This window comes from Rutidosis leptorrhynchoides, chromosome 6, assembly GCF_046630445.1.
Source record: "Rutidosis leptorrhynchoides isolate AG116_Rl617_1_P2 chromosome 6, CSIRO_AGI_Rlap_v1, whole genome shotgun sequence".
In the NCBI taxonomy this organism is placed as follows: Eukaryota; Viridiplantae; Streptophyta; class Magnoliopsida; order Asterales; family Asteraceae; genus Rutidosis; species Rutidosis leptorrhynchoides.
The window spans coordinates 103,016,151-103,039,732 of NC_092338.1; the positions used below are offsets into that span (position 1 = coordinate 103,016,151).

A 23,582-nucleotide genomic window follows, 5' to 3' on the forward strand; every position below is an offset into this window, starting at 1 on the left:
GGTCTAATCATAGAACATTTTTGGATATATTATACCTACAATATATATAAAATATATAAAATAATATGATATGATACGGATCATAAACTAGTATGATCATTATTATTATGCACATTTTTTAGATGTGCAGTCATATTGTATTGACTTCATATTTCTTCCATCCGGGAAAGCTGCTGATGATTTCTTATACAAATGTCGCTTTGGTAACAAACACAATTAATTAACGATCTTGTTGAAGTTGAAACAGGGCCATCAAACGGTAAGTACCGGTGATACTAGTATCTCCATTCCAAAACAGCTCTGCAAATTGACGACTCGCGACCTCATTGAAATGATTAGAGTCAAAGAAAAAATATTCGCTTGTATTATCACAAAGTTAAAATTCTTGTTCTCCTCTCATCCCTCCACAACTGTTTATCCCTCCGAAAGGACCACTGCCACAACAAGCACTGTCTCCTACCTTTAAACCTTCAATTCAATTCAAATATTTATATTTATATTTATATTTATATTTATTATGCAGGCTTTCAATCATAGACAGAAGATTCAGGACTAAAAGTAGGTGGTTGATAGTTACCATATTTTGTTGGGTTGTTCATTCGGTGGGTTAACTTGGGTCGATAGATCGAATTTTGCGTACTTGAATCCTTGTAGCTGCTTCTCAAGTTCTCAAGTTTTTTTGAGAGCTCCTGATTGTGTAGACTAGTTATAGTCTCAAGTTCTTGATTGCAAGTGTTCCCTGGCCGTTTGGCACGAATGCTTGGCCAACAACTTAATGGCGGCACTGTAACAATTCCAATCTTTCTTCCTCCTTTTTCATAGATTCCCTTCATTTTACTTTATACTCAGTATATATCAAATCAAAAAATAAATAAATATTATATGAAATTTGATATAACTGATCATCTATTCTATTTCTATTTTTGTATTTTGTATGGAACAGCAAACACACAATCTCTTTCTTCACGACGGGACAGCTAGGCCAGAAGCCCTTTCAGTAATTATAGTAAAACACTAGTGAAATGACCCGTGAAATCACGGGTATGTTTAAACGAAATAATTTAAAGACATGTTTTGGGTATTACGTAAATGTAAATACAAAAGTCTTTTATTTTAATGACCCGTTCAACTAAGAAACTTGTCGTTATTTTTACAAATATGTAGAGATATGTATTTTCGCATACATATGTAACATAATTAGTCTCATAAAGGGAATCCATATTTGAATATTAATAATATAATAATTATAATTATAATTATTATTATAATAGAAATAAATAATAAAGTTTTGATCAAACTTGAGTATTTATATTTTTAATAATAATTATTGGTAATAATAAATGTTTTTTTGAAAATTTTTTAGAAAAATAAAATACAATTATTATATAAAAGTTGTACAATATGCTTTAAAGTTTGTAAATGTGTTCTAATTTGGGAAAGATTAGTATTTTCTTTTATAAAAGATTTAGTATTATTTTTTTAATTAAATTAATATAAAATAATGACATCATCAAAGATGTTTTAAAATTTTTCTTTTTTATTTTGAATTATTTTTATGCTTAGAAAATATTTATTTATGACATTATCATTTTAGAGATTTAATAGATATTATTATTATTATTATTATTATTATAGATTATAGATTATAGATGTATTGTAAATTGTAATTGAATAATAGGTACTCTGTACTTTTCGCTCATCTAGTTATCATTATTATTATTGTAATTATCTATTGGTATATACTGTTGTAATTTAGTAGTTTATAACTACCTTTGGCTTATTTACTAATTAAAGACATATATATAAGTAAGAAAAGAGAGAGTTTATATATATGAAATATATCAAAGTGTGTGTTATTTGCTAACTCAAGAGGGAGTATATATACTACATATTCTACTGTAGAAGTATTAAAAAATTGTCAGCCAATATTGACTTATACAACATCTATAGACTTTTGTGTCCAATTGAATTATTGACACATATATAACACTCCCCATTTGATGACAATTTATTAGAGAGCAACTAGTACTGCCTCGTTAAAAACCTTGCTAAAGAAAAACCCAGTGGGATAAAAACTTTAGTCAAGGAAAAAAGAGTGCAGTATAGAGTTGACTCCCCCCCTCAAGTAGACATCGCTGAGTCATCACATCTTTTGAACTTGCCTTATGCCAATATTGTGAACGTGTGTTCTAAAAACAGCGGTTGACAGTGCTTTGGTATAAAGATCAGCAGAGCTGTTGATTGAACGTATCTCATTTTAATCTGGTTGTCTTTTACGAGATCTTGTTCATCTGAAACTGTATCATCTAAATCTTTTATGTACAAGTTTTGCCCCTGTGATTTGTCTACAGTCTCCTTCATAGTTTGCACAAACCCTTGTTTCAATTCCTATTCCCTTTCAGTCTTTTCTGAGCCTTACCAACATACCATTTTTTTCCATCAAACTTATGACCGTTTAGACCGTCTATGGCTTTGGCGCCTCGTTAACATTTATATTTTGTTCTGTCACTTTTGATACTCTTCTTTCATTGGTATTATGCAAGCTGTATTATCTTCATATATAGTTGTTGGTGAAGATAGTTGTTGGTCTTTTATAGCATTCTTTATGTGGATCAGATAAATAACATGCATCTGCATAACCAACCAAATCCTGTTTTGATTCGTTAGAATAAAATAATCCTAAATCAGTGGTTCCTCGAAGGTATCGAAATATGTGTTTGATCCCATTCCAGTGTCTTTTGGTAGGAGCTGAGCTGAACCTTGCTAACAAATTAACTGCAAAAGAAATGTCAGATCTTGTACAATTTGTAAGATACATAAGAGCTCCAATTGCACTAAGATATGGTACTTCTGGTCCAAGAATTTCTTCATGATCTTCACATGGACGAAATGGATCAGCTTCAACATTGAGTGATCTAACAACCATAGGAGTACTTAATGGTTTTACCTTGTCCATATTGAAACGTTTCAAAATCTTTTTAGTATATGTTGTTTGATGTACAAGTAAACCATTAGGCATATGCTCAATTTGTAAACTAAGGCAATACTTGGTTTTTCCGAGATCTTTCATTTCAAATTCTTTCTTTAGAAGTTGAATGACTTCATGGATCTCTTTATTTGTACCTATGATGTTAAGATCATCAACATAAACAGTTATGATCACATATCCGGATGTTGTTTTCTTAATGAATACACATGGGCAAATAAGATTATTTGTATACCCTTTGCTTATCAAGTAATCACTTAATCGTTTATACCACATGCGATCCGATTGTTTCAACCCATATAAAGATCTTTGTAATTTAATCGAATACATTTCCTTGGGTTTTACATTTGATGCTTCTGATACCTTAAATCCTTCAGGTATCCTCATATATATATATATATATATATATATATATATATATATATATATATATATATATATATATATATATATATATATATATATATATCACTATCAAGTGATCCATATAGATAAGTAGTAACAACATCCATGAGATGCATTTTTAAATTTTAGAAACTATCAGGCTGATTAAGTATCTAAAAGTAATTGCATCCATAACAGGGAAATAAGTTTCCTCATAATCAATTCTTGGTCTTTGAGAAAAACCTTGAGCTACAAGTCTACCTTTATACCTTGTAACTTCATTTTTCTCATTTTTTTTCGGACAAAAATCCATCTGTATCCTACAGGTTTCACATCTTTAGGAGTGAGAACGATGGATCCGAAAACTTTTCTTTTATTGAGTGATTCTAATTCAGCTCGTATTGCTTCTTTCCATTAAGCCCAATCATGTCTATTTTATCATTCAACCATAGATGTTAGTTCTGGATTATCATCATTATTCATGATGTCATATGCAACATTAAATGAGGATTTCTCATCAAGATTTTTCATTTCATTTCGGTTCCATAATGTAGTGACCCTGACTTTTCCATATTTATATATATATATATTAAATGAAATTGTTATTTACATGATTAAGTGTTTCCAACATGTTAAACAATCAAACTTGTTAAGACTTGATTAATTGAAATAGGTTTCATATAGACAATTGACCACCCAAGTTGACCGGTGATTCACGAACGTTAAAACTTGTAAAAAACTATATGATGACATATATATGGATATATATATATATATATAGTTAACATGATATTATTATAAGTAAACATATCATTAAGTATATTAACAATGAACTACATATGTAAAAACAAGACTACTAACTTAATGATTTTGAAACGAGACATATATGTAACGATTATCGTTGTAATGACATTTAATGTATATATATCATATTAAGAGATATTTATACATCATAATATCATGATAATATAATAATTTAAAATCTCATTTGATATTATAAACATTGGGTTAACAACACTTAACAAGATCGTTAACCTAAAGGTTTCAAAACAACACTTACATGTAACGACTAACGATGACTTAACGACTCAGTTAAAATGTATATACATGTAGTGTTTTAATATGTATTCATACACTTTTGAAAGACTTCAAGAAACTTATCAAAATACTTCTACTTAACAAAAATGCTTACAATTACATCCTCGTTCAGTTTCATCAACAATTCTACTCGTATGCACCCGTATTCGTACTCGTACAATACACAGCTTTTAGATGTATGTACTATTGGTATATATAATCCAATGATCAGCTCTTAGCAGCCCATGCGAGTCACCTAACACATTTGGGAACCATCATTTGGCAACTAGCATGAAATATCTCATAAAATTACAAAAATATGAGTAATCATTCATGACTTATTTACATGAAAACAAAATTACATATCCTTTATATCTAATCCATACACCAACGACCAAAAACACCTACAAACACTTTCATTCTTCAATTTTCCTCATCTAATTGATCTCTCTCAAGTTCTATCTTCAAGTTCTAAGTGTTCTTCATAAATTCCAAAAGTTCTAGTTTCATAAAATCAAGAATACTTCCAAGATTGCAAGTTTACTTCCAAGTTTTCTAAATCCATTCCAAGTAATCATCAAAGATCAAGAAACCTTTGTTACTTACAGTAGGTTATCTTTCTAATACAAGGTAATAATCATATTCAAACTTTAATTCAATTTCTATAACTATAACAATCTTATTTCGAGTGGAAATCTTACTTGAAATTGTTTTCGTGTCATGATTCTGCTTCAAGAACTTTCAAGCCATCCAAGGATCCTTTGAAGCTAGATCCATTTTTCTCATTTCCATTAGGTTTATCCAAGGAACTTGAGGTAGTAATGATGTTCATAACATCATTCGATTCATACATAAAAAGCTGTCTTATTCAACGTTATAAACTTGTAATCACTAGAACATAGTTTAGTTAATTCTAAACTTGTTCGCAAATAAAGTTAATCCTTCTAACTAGACTTTTAAAATCAACTAAACACATGTTCTATATCTATATGATATGCTAACTTAATGATTTATAACCCGGAAACACGATAAACACCATAAAACTGGATATACGCCGTCGTAGTAAAACCGGGGGCTGTTTTGGTTGGGATGATTAAAAGCTAAGAAGAACTTTGATTTAAAAGCTATACTTCTGGAAAAATGATTTTTCTTATGAACATGAAACTATATCCAAAAATCATGGTTAAACTCAAAGTGAAAGTATGTTTTTCAAAATGGTCATCAAGATGTCGTTCTTTCGACGGAAATGACTACCTTTTTAAAAAATGACTTGTAACTTGTATTTCTGACTATAAACTTATACTTTTTATATTTAGATTCATAAAGTTAAGTTCAATACGAAACCGTGGCCACTGGAATCACTCAAAACGGATTAGAAACGAAGAAATGGCGAGTAAAACAAGATTGATAAAAACTACTCATTTTACCTACGTGAAAGTTAGTAATAAATCTATTCCAACCATAACCTAATCAACTTATATTGTATATTATATAATCTTGAGATACCATAGACACGTATACAATGTTTCGACCTATCATGTCGAATCATCTATATATATATATATATATTGCGGAACAACCATAGACACTCTATATGTGAATGTTGGAGTTAGCTATACAGAGTTGAGGTTGATTCCAAAATATATATATAGTTTGAGTTGTGATCAATACTGAGATACGTATACACTGGGTCGTGGATTGATTCAAGATAATATTTATCGATTTTTTTCTGTACATCTAACTGTGGACAACTAGTTGTAGGTTACTAACGAGGACAGCTGACTTAATAAACTTAAAACATCAAAATGTATTAAAAGTATTGTAAATATATTTTGAACATACTTTGATATATATATATATATATATATATATATATATATATATATATATATATATATATATATATATATATATATATATATATATATATATATATATATGTATATATATCTGTGAAAGTGAGTTATAGTCCCACTTTTAAAATCTAATATTTTTGGGATGAGAATACATGCAGGTTTTATAAATGATTTACAAAATAGACACAAGTACGTGAAACTACATTCTATGGTTGAATTATCGAAATCGAATATGCCCATTTTTATTAAGTCTGGTAATCTACGAATTAGGGAACAAACACCCTAATTGACGCGAATACTAAAGATAGATCTATTGGGCCTAACAAATCCCATCCAAAGTACCGGATGCTTTAGTACTTCGAAATTTATATCATATCCGAAGGGTGTCCCGGAATGATGGGGATATTCTTATATATGCATCTTGTTAATGTCGGTTACCAGGTGTTCACCATATGAATGATTTTTATCTCTATGTATGGGATGTATATTGAAATATGAAATCTTGTGGTCTATTGTTACGATTTGATATATATAGGTTAAACCTATAACTCACCAACATTTTTGTTGACGTTTAAAGCATGTTTATTCTTAGGTGAATATTAAGAGCTTCCGCTGTTGCATACTAAAATAAGGACAAGATTTGGAGTCCATGTTTGTATGATATTGTGTAAAAACTGCATTCAAGAAACTGATTTCGATGTAACATATTTGTATTGTAAACCATTATGTAATGGTCGTGTGTAAACATGATATTTTAGATTATCATTATTTGATAATCTACGTAAAGCTTTTTAAACCTTTATTTATGAAATAAAGGTTATGGTTTGTTTTAAAATGAATGTAGTCTTTGAAAAACGTCTCATATAGAGGTCAAAACCTCGCAACGAAATCAATTAATATGGAACGTTTTTAATCAATAAGAACGGGACATTTCACATAATATTTTTGAATATGCATAATTGATTTCAATTTCTGTATTGACATCATCAATCTCCTCTGCAGTAGGAGTACTGATTTGTGGTTCTTCTTGAACACTTTCTTTTACCTCATTATCAGCTGATTTTTCTTTTCGAGGATTTTTATCTTTGGAACCAATTGGTCTTCCACGTTTCAGACGTGGCAAAGACTCATGAGTGATATTATTGCCAGCTTTTAGAATTTCAATTCTAGCTGAAGCATTTATTGCTGATATATATGATTTAGCCACTCCTTTTTTATCTGTAAATGCATCAGGTAATTTATTTGCAAGTTCTTGCATATGCATTATTTTTAAACTTTCTTTTCGCATTCTTTTGTGCGAGGATCAAGATACATTAATTGATGTTCACACCATGAAACATCATTTTCTTTATTTTTTATTTCTCCCCCTAATATAGGGAACAATGTTTCATTAAAGTGACAATCAGCAAAACGTGCTGTAAAAACATCACCCGTCATGGGTTCAATATAACTTATGATTGAAGGTGTTTCATATCCAACATATATTTCAATCCTTCTTTGATGAACCATTTGTTGTGGTGATGCAATTAAAAATACACTGCACAACCAAATGTTCTAAGATGGAAAATATTTGGCTCTCGACCAAAATTAAGTTGGTAATGGAGAATATTTATGACTTGCACTTGGTTTAATGCGAATTAATGTCGCATCATGTAAATTTACATGTCTCCATATAAATATTGAGAGTTTTGTACTCATTTTCAATTGTCTAGTTATTAGCTGCAAGCGTTTATCTACTGATTCAGCTAAACCAATTTTGTGTATGCACATGAGCAACTGGATGTTCAACAACAATCCCTGTAAACATATAATAATCATTAAATGCTTGAGATGTTAACTCACCAGCATTATCAAGTCTCATCCTTTTAATGGTGTAATCACTATAATGTGTTCTCAATTTAATAATTTGTACAAGAAACTTTGCAAATGCCATATTACGGCTTGATAACGCACAAACATGAGACCATTCCCTAGATGCGTCTATTAGAACCATGAAATATTAAAATGGTCCACATGATGGATGAATTGGTCCATATATATAACCTTGAATTCTTTCAAAAAACATTGGTGATTCTTTCTCAATATTCTTTTCATTAATCATCATATGTGCTTTTCATTAATCACCATATGTGCTTTTTATTAATCACCATATGTGCTTTTTTATTAATCACCATATGTGCTTTTTCATTAATCACCATATATGCTTTTTCATTAATCATCATATGTGCTTTTCATTAATCACCATATGTGCTTTTTCATTAATCACCATATGTGCTTTTTCATTAATCACCATATGTGCTTTTTCATTAATCACCATATGTGCATTTAATCATATGCGATGCGCTTTTCATCATATGCACTTTTCATAATATGCGCTTTTAATCATATGCGCTGCGCTTTTCATCATATGCGCTTTTCATCATATGCGCTTTTCATCATATGCGCTTTTCATCATATGCGCTTTTAATCATATGCGCTGCGCTTTTCATCATATGCTCTTTTCATCATATGCGCTTTTCATCATATGCGCTTTTCGGTGCTACATAGATATTTCTCATTTTCGGTTATCATTGACTGATAATCATATCCATTATGATATATGTAAGAGAAACTTAACAAATTTCTCTTTGATTTTGGGAGAAAACAAGGCTTTATTTATCAGAAAATTCGTACCATTTGGTAACATGAATTTTTGCCTTTCCCATTCCTTTTATCAAGTTTCCAGGACCTGATATAGTATTTATAATTCCTTCATTTGATTTAAATCAATGAAATATTTCTTAGATTTGATCATAGTGTGTATGTTACCACTATCTGCAATACATAGGTCTTTACCATTTAATTAATGTTGTATTTAAGCAAGATTCATACTAAAACTCCAAATAAGATAAGCAAATATTTCAGCAAGATAATCAAAATATGTTACATGTAAACCAGTTACAATCTAAAGTACATAAAAGATAACACCTAATAAACACGTCATGGTCTAAAGCCATTTATTTAGGAGTGATACATAACAAGCTAGATATCTTAGAAAATTCAAACCATTCAAGTCTCAAGGTAGCTCATGGTTTATTTAATCAAGATTTTTCAATAGATTCACTCTCGTTTTCTTTTCTTATGGGACTTATTTGTAGAGCTAAACAAGATGTTCATGTATTCAAGAAATACTAGACTGATGGTCCATGTTACCAGATCATTAATAAGAATCTCCGGGATTCTTATAAGAGCGTCTACTAACATCTTCAATTTTATTCTTTCATGGATCACCGTTATTTCTTGATAATTAATATCGTATCTATCTTTGAGTATTTTCCATAATACACTTGGATCTTCGATCATATAATATGTAGATTCTAAGGATTCGTCAATATGTTTGCTAATAAAAATACTTGCTATAGCTTTCTCTTGTTCGGAACAATTGTTATTTTCATTCAGGGTTTCTAAAATACCGATTGATTCGAGATATTTTTCTACATTCATAACCCATGTTAAGTAGTTGTTCCCATTTGATTCTAAAGGAGCAAATTTAAGCCTTTTCAAATTCGACATTTTCTATTATCAAAAAGATGAACAACATAAATCATAATCATAATCAACTTCTATTCATAGACAAATAATAAAATGAAATTAGAATTATTTTAAATTCATAAGTAGCAAACACAGAATAATGGCATGATTACAAATGATAAAACCACAAGGGCATGATAGAATATAGGTTCACCCGGTGGTATATTAGTAACAATGATGATAGTTAGTATGACCAATACAATAGGAAAAATCATCCTTGTGTGAATCATCTTTACAAAAAAACTTTTTGAGAGTGGTAATCTGAGAAAATGAAGATTGATTTGTGAAAATGTGAAAACGGAGATGTTTATTTTATATTTTAAAAATATAGTCGTTGTAACGTCGTCAGTTGATGTTAACAACCGTTATGTATATATGACCGTTGTAACGTCGTTAGTTGACGTTAACGACTGTTATGTACTCGTTGTATTAATAATAATTTTAATAAAAGAATTTTATTAGTATAAATACGATTACTATAAATACATTTAGTATAAATACGAAGATTAAGAGAATAAACATATTATGCATAAATAATAAATTTAAGAATAAACATTAGTATGCATGAAATAAATAATGATTAATTGCATATGTAATCATAAATGTTAGATAACATAAATATAAATGTTAGTGAAGTTAATAAGAGTTAGATTACAGAAATATAATTCAGGCGGTATAACCGACCATATATAACTTAAATAACATAAATATAAATGTTAGTGAAGTTAATAAAAGTTAGATTACAGAAATATAATTCAGGCGGTATAACCGACCATATATAACTTAAATAACATAAATATAAATGTTAGTGAAGTTAATAAAAGTTAGATTACAGAAATATAATTCAGGCAGTATAACCGACCATATATAACTTAAATAACATAAATATAAATGTTAGTGAAGTTAATAAAAGTTAGATTACAGAAATATAATTCAGGCGGTATAACCGACCATATATAACTTAAATAATATAAATATAAATGTTAGTGAAGTTAATAAAAGTTAGATTGCAGAAATATAATGTTACTTATGATGATAATAATATTTACCTTACTAATAAATAATAGAAGATATCGTTAAAGAATTTCTTACCTTGATTAGTGACTTGTGCTTGCTTAGATAAACCTTGATTATACGGAGCACTTCATGCTGATAATGTGTTGTAATTTAGTAGTTTATAACTACCTTTGGCTTATTTACTAATTAGAGACATATATATAAGTAAGAAAAGAGACAGTTTATATATATGAAATATATCAAAGTGTGTGTTATTTGCTAACTCGAGGGAGTATATATACTACATAATCTACTGCAGAAGTATTAAAAAATTGTCAGCCAATATTGACTTATACAACATCTATAGACTTTTGTGTCCACATCTATAGACTTTTGTGTCCAATTGAATTATTGACACATATATAACATACACAATATTTGTAGCGACCCGACAAAATCGTCATTGACGGTGCCGTCTACTTAGGTCCTGTTACGTGGTCATAAGTCTTTAAAAATAACGTTTGACCAAAAGTATGTAGCATTCATTTCAAAAGTAAAGATGTTTCAAGGTTTACAAAGTAGTTCGACAACTAGTTACATAACAAAGTTTAAAGTACAATTGAAACATATGCGAGACAATTTAAAAGTAGCCAAAAGACGCTCCACGTATGCATGTATACTCGACATCCAAGCAAGTATCAAAAGTAATGAGTGCAAGCATGTATCACAAACGTTCAAGGACCTGAGAAAAACATAGAAATCTGTCAACGAAAATGTTGGTGAAATCATAGGTTTAAGTAAGTAAGTACAAGTGAACCACATGATTTGTAACATTGATATAATAGTAAACCATTCCAAAAATTGTTTCACGAGTAACCAATTATCAATGCTTAACATTCCTTCCATAGAACCCCATCACAATAGTGTTAGAACATACACTGTTTCTCGAAAATATATTTCATTCGTAGACGGTAGCGAACCGCCTGAATGAGGGTTTGTCAAACCCATATTGCCATATAACATAAGTTCTCGCTTACACCCAGCAAGTGTAACTAATGATAATCGAATTGAGGATTTTTGTTCAAACTCGTATGTAGAATGTTTTTTTTCCTGTACTTGTGTTCACTTAGTAAAAAGAAACGTTTATGTTTTCTCATCCCAATTGTAAGTTCAAAAGAGTAAAAGTGGGACTATGATCTCACCTTGAGTGCACGTATGTAAAAGTACTTCAACAAGTAAACGTGTGCAAGAACGAATGCCAGTTTTGACCTAAACAAGTAGGTTTGTATCAATATCGGTAAACACAGTCGGTCAAAGCATTCAATTAGTCCTATGGCTCGTTAAGACTCGATTATAATAGCATGTGAATCAAATTGTCATGTTTCATGCAAGGTACAAGTATAAAAGCATGTTAGAACGATTGCACAAACATTTGGTTAAGTTTGATTAAAAGTCAAACTTTGGTCGGGTCAAAGTCAACGAAAAGTCAACACGTTCGGGTCGGGTCCCGAATATTTTTTTGAGGTTTTTAATCATATATGAGCATGTTAGAACAAGTTACATATGAATCGGAGGTGTGTAGCATAGCAAACATTTTTTGTAAAATGGTAAAACAAAACAGAAACTGGCAGTGTAACTGGACGGCGTCCCGATTTGCTGGACGGCATCCAGCATTGAAGGCCTGGATGGCGTCCAATAATCTGGACATCGTCCAGATTGGTATGCAGACCCTGTTTCTGCTGCAACAAATAAATGCATGAACCAAACTTCAAACATTCCCAATTTATGACCCGCAAACAACCAAAACATGTATCTTATATCATCGGGAAGGTATTTTGACTAGGAAAACAACTAAACACGTTTCAAAAAACAATTTAATACATGCAACAACCCAAATCACATTCAATGCTCATCATTTAATGTATTCAAGTTCATAAATGCAATTCAATGATTCGGGCAACCAATTTACACAAATGATATGCCGTTTCAAAGATAATTAAACATACAATACAACTAAACACTTACTAATAACATCTCATGTCATTCAAAACATCAAAGGTTCATTTCAAGTTCATCAAACCCTAACCCAAATCCACCAAAATCAATAATCAAGTTTATGAAGTTTTCTAAAGCAACCTACACATCAACTTGAAGCTAGTGATACTAGGAACACATTTAATACTTGCACTTTATCATAACAACAACATTAAATCATCCAAAACTCAAAATCAAACATACACTTTTCATGTTCATGCTAGTTACACTAAAACAACGAGATTGAGCATATAAATCATATATTCATGTTAGACTTGAGCCATAGACACTAATGAACAACTCTATAAGTTAAAAACAACAAGAACACAAAATCTAGTAATTTTAGAAAGTTACCCAAATGTAATGAAATCGGTATGAAATCGGTATGAAATCGAAGAGGAAGTTGCAAGGATTCCGAATATGTAATTTGTTTGGATTGTTGCTTGCTCGATTTGAAATAGATGGTGATTCTTGTTTGGGGTGTTGAGAGAAAAGAAGGAAGTAGTAAAGATGGAGATGATGAGATGAGAGGAGGAGGTTGAAGGTTTGACTAGTTGACCTAGTCAAATCTTTGGCCTCTTGGCAAGTTTAGTCTCCCTAGTTTCATTCGGGTGCGTGAATTACCTAAACGAGATAATTTAAAACGCGTATTAATAGAAGATGTTATAAACATATAACGGACTTTAAAATAGTTAAACGAAAAGTGAACAGAAAAAGGCGGGATGTTACATTACCTACTCCTTAAAAGAAATTTCGTCCCGAAATTTAAGTAGGCGTAGTAGTCGTTGTTTCTTCCTCGGGATTTTGCGTTTCCGAATTCGCGAATAGATGAGGATACTTCCTTTGCATTTGATCTTGTCTTTCCCAAGTAAACTCGAGTCCCCTTTTGGCGTTCCAACGGACCTAGACAATTGGAATTTGGCTTTGTTTTAACGTTTTGACCGGTTCCTCCACGAAATGAAGTTTGTCATCAATGGTAAGCTCCTCAAGAGGGATGATGATATCGGGTTTGGCAAGGCACTTTTTCAAGTTGGATACATGGAAAGTAGGATGAACGGAGCTCAATTGAGGCGGAAGATCTAAACGATAAGAAACGGTTCCAACATGCTCCAAGATTTCGAAAGGACCAATGTACCGCGGATTTAGCTTCCCGCGTTTCCCAAAACGGATTACACCTTTCCAAGGTGCGACTTTTAACATTACGTGATCACCGACTTGAAATTCAAGGTCGTTGCGTCGTTTGTCGGTATAGCTCTTTTGACGACTTCGGTCCGTCCTAAGCCTATCTCGGATTTGAACGATTTTCTCGGTTGTTTCATGAATGAGTTCGGGTCCGGTGATTTGTGTGTTCAAAAGTCGACAACGCAAGCTCGTAGCATGTCTTCCAAGGTTTGAATTGTGCGTTCGCTTTGTCCGTCGGTTTGCAGATGGTATGCGGTGCTCATGTCTAAATGCATTCCCAACGCTTCTTGTAAAGTACGCCAAAATCTAGAAACAAAACGGCCATATCGGTCGGAGATAATCGATAAGGGTACACCGTGTCGGGCTACAATTTCTTTAATGTAAAGTTGTGCGAGTTTCTCCATTTTGTCGGTTTCCTTCATGGCTAGGAAGTGCGCGGATTTGGCGAGACGGTCAACAATAACCCAAATAGTATCATAACCGCCAACCGTCTTTGGTAGTTTGGTGATAAAATCCATCGTTATCCTTTCCCACTTTCATTGCGGGATTTCGGGTTGTTGAAGTAGTCCGGACGGTCTTTGATGTTCGGCTTTGAATTTGGAGCATGTTAGGCACTTTCCAACATAAGTAGCAACGTCCTTTTTAATGTTCGGCCACCAATATTGTTCTTTGAGGTCGTAGTACATCTTATTGGCACCGGGTGAATCAAATATCTTGACTTATGGGCTTCGTCTAAAATAAGGCATCGCAAGTCCCCATAACTAGGCACCCAAATTCTTCCGGCGAAATATCGGAGTCCGGTTTCTTTAACTTCGAATCGAGAGGTGAGGACGTTCAAGTGTTCGAGAGAGATGTTTTCATCCTTGAGAGCCTCATCTTGGGCTACACGAATTTGACTATTGAGGTTGGTGTGAATGGTGATGTTTAAAGCTCGGACACGAAGAGGCACCGCTCTTTCCTTTCGACTTAAGGCATCGGCTACTACGTTTGCCTTCCCGGGATGGTAACGAAGCTCACAATTGTAATCATTTAAAGTTTCAATCCACCATCATTGTCTCATGTTTAGTTGCTTTTGATCGAAGATGTGTTGAAGGCTTTTGTGATCGGTGAAGATGGTACTTTTGGTTCCATAAAGATAGTGTCTCCACATTTTAAGTGTGAAGACAACAGCTCCGAGTTTGAGATCATGTGTCGTGTAGTTTCGTTCATGAATTTTGAGTTGTCGAGAGGCATAAGTAATGACTTTCTTTTGTTGCATCAACACGCACCCAAAACCATGTTTCGAGGCATTACAATATACAACAAAATCATCATTGCCTTCGGGAAGCGACAAGATAGGATCGGTGGTTAGCTTTGTCTTCAAGATTTGAAATGCGGATTCTTGTTCGGTTGACCAAATGAATTTCTTTCCCTTGTGAGTTAACGCGGTTAGAGGACGAGCAACCAAAGAGAAATCCTTGATGAATCTACGGTAGTATCCGGCGAGACCCAAAAATTGACGAATGTGAGTAGGAGTAGTAGGAGTCTCCCATTTACTAATGACTTCGATTTTCGTGGGATCGACTTTAATACCTTGATCACTTACAACATGACCAAGAAATTGAACTTCCTTCAACCAAAATTCACACTTGGAAAATTTGGCATAGAGTCATTCTTGTCTCAAGAGCTCAAGCACAAGTCGGAGATGTTGTTCGTGCTCTTCTTCGCTTTTAGAATAGACCAAGATGTCATCGATGAACACAATAATGAATTTATCGAGATACGGTTTGCACACGCGGTTCATAAGATCCATGAACACCGTCGGTGCGTTAGTGAGACCAAATGGCATTACAAGAAATTCATAACTACCATAACGAGTCCGGAAAGCAGTTTCGGAGACATCTTCCCCCTTAACCCTTAATTGATGATAACCCGAGCGGAGATCAATTTTAGAATATACACGAGATCCTTGTAGTTGATCAAAGAGGTCATTGATGCGAGGGAGAGGATATCGGTTCTTAACCGTTAATTTATTTAGTTCACGATAATCGATGCACATTCGTAGGGATCCGTCTTTCTTTTTAACAAACAAAATCGGAGCGCCCCATGGTGAATGGCTAGGTTGGATAAAACCACGGTCAAGTAGTTCTTGGATTTGACTTTGCAATTCTTGAATTTCGGAGGGGGCAAGTCTATATGGTGCACGTGCTACGGGTGCGGCTCCCGGAATGAGACCGATTTGGAATTCTACCGGTCGATGAGGTGGAAGACCCGACAATTCGTCGGGAAATACATCGGAAAAGTCACTAACAATTGGCACATCATCGATATGCTTCTCATCGGACTCGACTTTCTTAACGTGGGCAAGGATCGCAAAACAACCCTTACGGAGTAGTTTTCTAACTTTAAGGCACGAAACGAGGTTGAGTCCGGTGCAACTCTTATCGCCATAAACAATCAAGGATTCACCATTCTCGATAGGAATTCGGATTGCGTTAAGATCACAAAGGATGTGAGATTTCGTTTTGGCTAACCAATTCATACCGATTATTACATCGAAGCTTTCTAGTTCCATGGGTATCAAGTCAATTTCAAACTCATTACCCAAAATGTTTAACGTACACCCCCGGTAATATGTGTCGGCACTCAATAGTTTCCCGTTGGCCACTTCAATGGTATAAGTGGTATCTAGTGGAAGTGGTAGAGTGCTAAAAGAACAAGTCAAAGTCTTGGATACAAATCATTTATCGGCACCCGAATCGAATAAGCAAGTAACATAAGTGTTGTTGAGAAAAAAACGTACCCGTGACTAATTGATTGTCATCTCGGGCTTCCTCGGTGTTGATGTTGAAAGCTCGGCCGCGCGTATTGGGATTATCTTTCTTCTTCGGGCATGCATTTCTATAATGGCCCGTTTGGCCACATTCGTAACAAGTGCCTGTCTTTGGTGCATTGGGCCCCTTTCGAGCGATGGGGGCGACACTTTTATATTCGTTGGCCTTATGACCAACTCCTTGGCACCGATGGCAAATTACCTTGCCACATTCACCAAAGTGATGCTTGTTGCATTTTTTACAAAGAGATAGGTTCCCGGCATAACCCTTCTTGCCGTCGGAGGTGTAAGGCTTCTTGGTAAAGTTGTTGTTGCTTGATTGGGGAGTTTCCCATTTTCTTTTGTTGTTACCCGACTTATCCTCGGCTTTAGGTGCCGGCACTACGATCGCCGTTTCTATCAATTTGTAGGCCATGTTCAAAGCTTCTTGATGATTAGTGGGTTTGGATGATATTACCCCGTGTTTGATGCTCTTTGGAAGACCATCCATGTAAAGTTCAACCCTTAAAGCTTCGGGGTTCACAAGGTTTGGGCACATCAAGGCTAGTTCAGAAAATCGTTGATTATAGGCCTTGAGATCGTTTCCGACCGCCTTTAAAGTTCTTAGCTCTTGTTCGAGCCTTCGGGTTTCTTCACGAGGGAAATATTCGACGATCATCTTTTCCCTTAAGTCGGCCCAAGAGAGGGCGTGAGCTTCATCGGTACCCACCGATTGTACATAGGTGTTCCACCATGTGAGGGCGACACCGGCGAAAGTGTGAGTGGAGTATTTGACCTTATCTTGGTCCCAGCAACCGCTTATGCTAAAGATGGCCTCCGTTTGTTCGAACCATCGAGTGAGAGTAACCGGTCCCCCGGTCCCATCAAAAATATGAGGTTTGCACCCCATGAAGGCTTTGTAGGAGCACCCTTCGCTTGAGTTACTGGCCCCTTAATTGTTGTTGTTGTGGTTGTTGTTATTGTTGTTGTTGGAGGAGTGACCGGCCATGGCCGCATCCACGGCGGTGGCTATCATCCGTTGAAGGGCTTATTCAGGCGTTTCGTGGCGTGGTACACGGCGAGGAGGCATTGTTCCTTCAAAACACAAGAATACCGTTGATTAGTATTTTCAATAATACTAATCATGATATGGAATAAGGATAGAGAGAAAAATTTTCCTTGACTCGCTTTAAATTCTTTGTGTCATAATGTCGGAACGTTCATATGAGTCACCGTAATATAATCCCGGAAATTATATTACCCTAATTCATATGTGCATTCGACATTATTACACTAAGTCAAGGTGGCGCGTCAATCAAATTAAACAACGTGAGATTAAGATGAATTAAGAGTAGATATGAGTAGAAACGCTCGAGTATAAATGCACAAGTAGTCAAGTAATTCCTACTTCAAGTCTATATGCCGGTTGTAGTCTAGACTCACTAATGTACCCTATGACTCGGGGTTGACACCAATGAACTCTAAATCCCTACAACCAACGCTCTGATACCATCTGTAGCGACCCGACAAAATTGTCATTGACGGTGCCATCTACTTAGGTCCCGTTACGTGGTCATAAGTCTTTAAAAACAACGTTTGACCAAAAGTATGTCGCATTCATTTCAAAAGTAAAGATGTTTCAAGGTTTACAAAGTAGTTCGACAACTAGTTACATAACAAAGTTTAAAGTACAATTGAAACATATGCAACACAATTTAAAAGTAGCCAAAAGATGCTCCACGTATGCATGTATACTCGACATCCAAGCAAGTATGAAAAGTAATGAGCGGAAGCATGTATCACAAACTTTCAAGGACCTGAGAAAAAACATAGAAATCTGTCAACGAAAACGTTGGTGAAATCATAGGTTTAAGTAAGTAAGTACAAGTGAACCACAAGATTTGTAACATTGATATAATAGTAAACCATTCCAAAAATTGTTTCACGAGCACCCAATTATCAATGCTTAACATTCCTTCCATAGAACCCCATCACAATAGTGTTAGAACATACACTGTTTCTCGAAAATATATTTCATTCGTAGACGGTAGCGAACCGCCTGAATGAGGGTTTGTCAAACCCATATGGCCATATAACATAAGTTCTCGCTTACACCCTGCAAGTGTAACTAATGATAATCGAATTGAGGATTTTTGTTCAAACTCGTATGTAGAATGTTTGTTTTCCTGTACTTGTGTTCACTTAGTAAAAAGAAACGTTTATGTTTTCTCATCCCAATTGTAAGTTCAAAAGAGTAAAAGTGGGACTATGATCTCACCTTGAGTGCACGTATGTAAAATTACTTCAACAAGTAAACGTGTGCAAGAACGAATGTTAGTCTTGACCTAAACAAGTAGGTTTGTATCAATATCGGTAAACACGGTCGGTCAAAGCGTTCAATTAGTCCTATGGCTCGTTAAGACTCGATTATAATAACATGTGAATCAAATTGTCATGTTTCATGCAAGGTACAAGTATAAAAGCATGTTAGAACGATTGCACAAACATTTGGTTAAGTTTGATTAAAAGTCAAACTTTGGTCGAGTCATAGTCAATGAAAAGTCAACACCTTTGGGTCGGGTCCCGAACTATTTTTCTGAGGTTTTTAATCATATATGAGCATGTTAGAACAAGTTACATGTGAATTGGAGGTGCGTAGCATAGTAAACATTTTTTGTAAAATGGTAAAACAAAATAGAAACTGGCAGTGTAACTGGACGGCGTCCAGCATTGAAGGCCTGGACGGCATCCAATAATCTGGACGGCGTCCAGATTGGTATGCAGACCCTGTTTCTGCTGCAACAAATAAATGCACGAACCAAACTTCAAACATTCCCAATTTATGACCCGCAAACAACCAAAACATGTATCTTATATCATCGGGAAGGTATTTTGACGAGGAAAACAACTAAACATGTTTCAGCAAACAATTTAATACATGCAACAACCCAAATCACATTCAATGCTCATCATTTAATGTATTCAAGTTCATAAATGCAATTCAATGATTCGTGCAACCAATTTACACAAATGATATGCCGTTTCAAAGATAATTAAACATACAATACAACTAAACACTTACTAATAACATCTCATGTCATTCAAAACATCAAAGGTTCATTTCAAGTTCATCAAACCCTAACCCAAATCCACCAAAATCAATAATCAAGTTTATGAAGTTTTCTAAAGCAACCTACACATCAACTTGAAGCTAGTGATACTAGGAACACATTTAATACTTTCACTTTATCATAACAACAACATTAAATCATCCAAAACTCAAAATCAAACACACACTTTTCATGTTCATGCTAGTTACACTAAAACAACGAGATCGAGCATATAAATCATATATTCATGTTAGACTTGAGCCATAGACACTAATTAACAACTCTATAAGTTAAAAACATCAAGAACACAAAATCTAGTAATTTTAGAAAGTTACCCAAATGTAATGAAATCGGTATGGAATCGAAGAGGAAGTTGCAAGGATTCCGAATATGTAATTTGTTTGGATTGTTGCTTGCTTGATTTGAAATAGATGGTGATTCTTTTTTGGGGTGTTGAGAGAAAAGAAGGAAGTAGTAAAGATGGAGATGATGAGATGAGAGGAGGAGGTTGAAGGTTTGACTAGTTGACCTAGTCAAATCTTTGACCTCTTGGCAAGTTTAGTCCCCCTAGTTTCATTCGGGTGCGTGAATTACCTAAACGAGATAATTTAAAACGCGTATTAACGAAAGATGTTATAAACATATAACGGACTTTAAAATAGTTAAACGGAAAGTGAACGGAAAAAGGCGGGATGTTACAATATTATACTTAGTTGCAAGTATTTGGTACCTTGAAGGCATTAGTCAAGTTTCCTATGACCATTCCCACATATTGTTGATGTGTATATGGATAAAGAATACTATCATTGTTTCCAACATGGCTCAGATAGTCGTTGACACCACAGCTGAACAAGTAGACTGCATTGGACATCAGCTTCTCTGTTTCTGCATCGCCTAAACTTTGCCTAAACTGTTTCTCTAAATCATCCAAGTACTTTAGCTGTGTTTTTAGGTCAACTACCTACATTATAATTTATAATATATAATATATAGGATATGATATGATAGTATGGACGGAGTATATCTTATAAAGTATGGATACATACAAGTCCAGCATGAGTTTCGACTAATGCACCAGCTCCTCCAGATGCAAAGTTTGCTCCATACACAAATTCATCATTTTGGGGGTCCAGATAGGCCGGACCAGAGGCAGTTTTGCATACTCAGCTGTTTATTTAGTACGAGTATATTACAATTACAATTAATTAATGAAATTTTAAAAATACGTAACTAGCAAGCTAGCAAGATAATCGATTTAGTTCTGACCAATAAAATCAGGGATGAGACGGCCATCGGAGAATCTGCCAGTTGCAGGCCTGAAATATGATATGCCATATGGCCAAAAGTTTGCTTGGAACTTAGTTGTAGTGTTTATGAAGTTGTTGTTACCGGGATCGAAAAGCGAATCACCAAAAACAAACAGTACGGCATGTTTATTCAGATCACGACGTTGAGAACTTGAGAAAACTGCGGTATGGATCAGTAGACAAGAAACAAATACTACAACTTGTTTGAAACTCATATATCATGTATGTCAGTACGTCGTCCTTGATTTTTAACATTCACATGTTTCCTTTAAATATTATACAGTATACAAGTAGTATTAGTACTCTGTAATTGGTATAGTTTGTTAAAAAAAAACAAAAAACATGAGGGGTTCAATCAATCAGTATACAAGTAGTATTAGTACTCTGTAATCGGCATCCAATCAATCAGTCGTTGCTTGGAAGATAACACATGTTAATTGAGTAAAATACATTTTCAACCATATAAATTATAATAATCTGTCCCTTTCCTTTAAAAGGGAGGGTAGGATATGAAAATTTCGTATTTTCTTTGAAGGCCTGAAATATGATATGCCATATGGCCAAAAGTTTGCTTGCAACTCAGTTGTAGTGTTTATGAAGTTGTTGTTACTCGGATCGAAAAGTGAATCACCAAAAACAAACAGTGCGGCGTGTTTATTAACATGACGTTGAGAACTCGAGCAAACTGCGGTATGGATCAGTAAACAAGGAACAAATACTACAACTTATTTGAAACCCATATATCATGTATGTCAGTCGTCCTTGATTATTAACATTCACATGTTACCTTTATATATTATTATATATATTATATATGTAAGTAATAGTACTCAGTAATTAGACAGTTGAGGGTGATGGTATTGAGAGTGAACCACATGATGGTGAAGGTAGTGATGATGTACCACATGGTGTTGAAGGTTTTGTAGTTAAAAGTGACAGTAATGATCAGAATACACCTGAAGACAAACTTGAGGATGAGGACAATAATATAGTGGGATGTTGACATGAATGACTTCAAGTTTATCATTCACAATGATGAGAACCCTGAAACATGTGGTAAAAACAGTGGTAATGCTATGGGCAATGAGGTGTTAAACTTTGATGATTTTGATCGTGATTATGATGATGATGGGTTAGATTTTAGTAGGAATAAAAAAATAAGGAATTAAAAAAGCAAAAACTGGAAAAAAGAGGTGAAAAAAGTGGAACTTTTTTTTTTACCTTGGTCAGAAGTTTGCTAGTACGGCAGATGTTAAAAGTTATGTTAAACAGCATGCAGTTGAAACTAGGAGAGCTTTGATCCTGACTAGGAATGATCTTGGCCGAGTTAGAGCTGAATGTGAGGGTTTAATAGGAGTGTTTGTTAATGGTAATTTGGTGGGTAAGAAGTTTGAAAAGGGGGACTCATCAGGGGTGACTCAGTCAAAGAAGGTTGGTAAAAGAAGTAAAGTGAGCCATGTGACCAACACAAAAAAAGACAAAACCACAATAAATCCAGACATTAACCAAGATAACAAGAAAGAGAAAAAGAAAAAGCAACCTAGAAAAGTGCATTGTGAGTGTAAGTGGGTTATGCAAGCATCCAAAGATACTAAAGAGAACACATGGGTTGTGAGAACCCTAGACGATAAACACACATGTCTGCAAACCAGAGTTAGTAAACACTGTACCTACCATTTTCTTATTGATAAAATTGTGAATCAATTAGCCACAAATCCTCAAATATCTACCAAAGCAGTTAAATCACAGCTTGAGTCACACTTTGGTCTTGAAATCACTCATTCAAAGGCTTGGAGAGTACTCAATAAGGCACACATGTCTGTGCATGGGGAATATAATGGACAGTACAAGGATATGTGAGATTATATTGATGAGTTAAAAAGATGCAATCCATGCACTACTTTTAGGGTTTTAACTGAAAACAATGATCCTAAGGTAAAGACATGTGTATTTAAGAGAATCTATGTTTGTTTAGGTGCTTTGAAACAAGGTTTTAAAGCCTTAGGAAGAGAGATTCTAGGGGTTGATGGTGCTTTTATGAAGGAGCCTGCCAGAGGTCAACTACTTACAACAGTTGGTATAGATTCCAATAATGGACTATACCCTCTGGCTTATTGTAACAACCCAACCCAATATACAATCGAACACGCATAAGAATTTTTTTTTTATTACAGGGGAGTGCGCCACGCGCACCACCTCAGGGTGCGCGGGGTGCGCACAGGTCTATTTTCAGTTCTGTCCGATTTTTCAATTTTTCAAATAAAGATCTCCCACTTCCCGACATATTTA

The 23,582-nt window shown here is 34.2% G+C and overlaps 1 pseudogene; it reads right to left on the reverse strand.

Moving 5' to 3' along the window:
- On the reverse strand, nt 1-22,200 carry LOC139853925 (GDSL lipase-like; annotated as a pseudogene).
- Nucleotides 22,201-23,582: the final 1,382 nt, after the last annotated feature.